This window comes from Tribolium madens, unplaced genomic scaffold (assembly GCF_015345945.1).
Source record: "Tribolium madens isolate multiple individuals breed KSU strain unplaced genomic scaffold, Tmad_KSU_1.1 Scaffold_1;HRSCAF=32;Tcas5.2_LG8, whole genome shotgun sequence".
NCBI classification, from domain to species: Eukaryota; Metazoa; Arthropoda; class Insecta; order Coleoptera; family Tenebrionidae; genus Tribolium; species Tribolium madens.
In genome coordinates, this window is record NW_025400984.1 from 11,334,846 (window position 1) to 11,337,953 (window position 3,108).

The window sequence follows — 3,108 nt, forward strand, 5'->3', positions numbered from 1 at the left end:
AAAGGTGCTCAATTTTTTTACAATTAATTATTCTTCGCCCTTCCTCAATTAAAATCAGTTCAAAATTAATTGAAATTTTTTTTTTTGGTGTAAAATGTTTTTTAGCCAGAAACGCAATTGTCTTGCAAAATTACCTCAAAAAAAACTTTAATTGTGTCCAAATTGCATTAATTTAGCCTCGATTTCAGCATTTTTCGAAGGTTTTTCCGCCACAACACAAAATTACCTCAAAAATTGCTTTTCTTCAGTGTTTTGGCACGTTTTTCAGTCAGAAACGCAAAAAAGGAGTTCAAAAAATTGATGTTTAATTAGAATTTCAGTAATTTTAAAGGTGCTGAAAAAATTAATCTCTTGCATAATTAATCATTTTTCACCCTTCCCGAGTTAAAACCCCTTAAAATTTAATAAACGATTGATTTTTCCGAGAGGTAAATCTCGACTTACCTCACAGACGTTTCGTCACGCGTCGTTCATCTTCAGTCGCACATTTCGGCCCAAACAACATTGCACAAAGCTGCATGACACTTGCCGATGTAAAAATAAATACAGACACGCAATGTAATAATCACATTCTAATGTCGTGTATTTTACGGCCACGTCAGGATATATTGTATCGATTTTCTCGGCTTTCCTCTTCGGAAAATTTTTGGTCTTGGACCGAGTCCTACATTCACTTCAGTGGATTGTTATACAATTTTCTGTTTAACTTTTCCTTATCTTATCCAGGAAAACGCGATAAGATAACACAATCTTTGTTTATCTTTGGTGTGAAAAGTGCTCACTTGCGGGCTTATTGGGGGCACAAGACGCAAAGAGGCTGCAACTTTTACCAAACAAACAAATACCTGACACACTTTTTTAATTGTTTTGCAAAAAAAATCAAAATTTTATTAAATGTAAAAATTATTTATTAAAATGAAATTGTCTCGTGTTATTGCAAGATTCTAGTCATGAAATTGATTCAGAAATGCCTTCAAATTATTTTTAAATTGCAGCTTTGACGATAATAAATTCTCGTTATTACAGTTTTTCACTTAAAACGTATGATATGCAACCCGTAAAACGCACAAATTGGTGTTTTTGTTTTTATACCGTTTTAACTAAAATTATGTCAAAAATAAGTCAAAAAAACCACCACATTATGTCAAAAATTACATCGTTTTTGTCTTTTTAAGATTTTTTCTGCTAGAAACGCAATTATTTTGCAGAATTGCATTTGCGTTGTTTTTTTAACCGAAAATGCAAAATTACGTTAAAAATACGTCGAGAAAACATTTAATTAGGTCGAAAATTTGGCTTTTTTTAGAGTTTTAGCACGTTTTCCAGCCAGAAACTAAATTATTTTGCAAAATTATTTCAGAAATTGTATTGTTTTTGTCTTTTTTGATCGGTTTACGGCCAATAATACGTTTATTTTGCAAAACTAAGTACGTTAACAATAAACCAAAAACCCATTTAATTGTGTCGAAAATTTCATTATTTTTGCATTTTTCAAAGGCTGTTAGCTTATTTTTCAGCCAGAAAAGAAATTATTAGGCAAAATTATGTCAAAAATAAGTCCCAAAACGACTCCTTTCTGTCAAAAATTACATCATTTTGCCTTTTTCGAGATTTTTTACATATTTTTTAGCTAGAAACTGAATCTATTTGGAGTGTTATTTCAAAGATTACCTTTTTTGAACGTCTTTCGGTCAATAATGCATTTATTTTGCAAAATTACGTTAACAATAAACCAAAAAACCTTTTAATTGTGTTGAAAATTTCATTATTTTTTCAGCCAGAAAAACAATTATACTTATTGGGCAAAATTACGTCAAAAATAAGCCAAAAAAAACATTCAATTAGCTCAAAATTTCATCTAGAAATGGAATATTTTGCAGAATTATTTACATAAATCCAAAAACCTTTTATTTATTTGATCAAAAATTACATTATTTTGCTTTTTTTAAACGTTTTAGTACGGTTTTTGGACAGAAACTCACTTACTTTGACAAAAATAAGGACAAATAATCCAAAAAACATCTAATTAAGTCAAAATTACTTTTTTTACTTTTGGAGCGTAGAACGTTTTTACTTAAGCGTGCAAATATTTTGCAGAATTACGAGAAAATAAGTTGAAAAACTGTTCAATTTGTTGAAAATTACATTATTTTTGCCTTTGTTCAGCGTTTTAGCATGTTTTTCAGACAGAAACTGAATTATTTTGCATAATTATTTGAAAAATAAACCCAAAAATCGTCCAATTCGGGAAAAAAATAGTTTTTTTTGCATTTTTTGGGCGTTTCAACTTATTTATTTTGCGAAAGGTATGTCCAAAAACGATATAATTGCGTCTAAAGTTATTTTATTTTTTTCGTTTTACGAGCGTTTTAGCTTTTATTTTAATTATTTTTGAAAAAAATTAGCTCAAAAAACACTTCATTTAGTCAAAAATTATCCAAAAGGCTTAATTAATTTTTTTGTATTTTTCGACATTCTTTAGTCAGACGCGCAATTATTTTGCAGAATTACGTCAAAAATAAGCCGAAAATTTACTCAATGATATTAAAAATTTTCGAAAATTAACACAAATTAAGTAAAAAATTACTGTTTTTCCATTTTCGAACAGAAACGCAATTATTTTGCAGAATTACGTTAAAAATGCCAACAAAATCACTCCATTCGGTAAAAAATTCATTATTCTTGAGCGTTTTGTCATGATTTTAGTAGTCAGAAAATGAATTATTTTTATGAATTATTTCAAAAATAAACTCAAAAAACCCCATTTCGGTTGAAAGTTACATTATTTTGCCTGTTTGAGAGTTTTAGTACAGTTTTTTAGCCAGAAACGCATTTGTTTTGTAAAGAAATAAGCCCAAAGAACATTCAATTAACCCAAAAATCGCTTTTCTTCTTGTTAAAAATTGCACAATTTTTGGTTCCTTCTAGCTTTTTAACCCGTTTTTTTTATTTTGGAAAAAATAACCCCCAAAAACACCCAATTGAGTAAAAATTACATTAGTTTTATTATTTTTCAAGTATTTTAGCATGTTTTTTAGTCAGAAAATAACTTCAAAACCATTATTGTTATTGTTTTCTGCGATTCTCGAGCATTTTGACTCGTTTTTC

At 28.7% G+C, this 3,108-nt stretch overlaps 1 protein-coding gene across 1 annotated transcript in view; it reads right to left on the reverse strand.

Annotated features, from left to right (window-relative positions):
* The window catches only part of LOC123004151, a 6,356-nt gene extending 5,617 nt beyond the window's left edge, over nt 1-739 (reverse strand). Inside the window, exon 1 of the mRNA XM_044397269.1 lies at nt 445-739. The gene's annotated coding sequence lies outside the window, so the exon portion shown is untranslated. The remainder of the gene's footprint in view (nt 1-444) is intronic.
* Between the last annotated feature and the right edge of the window lie 2,369 nt (nt 740-3,108).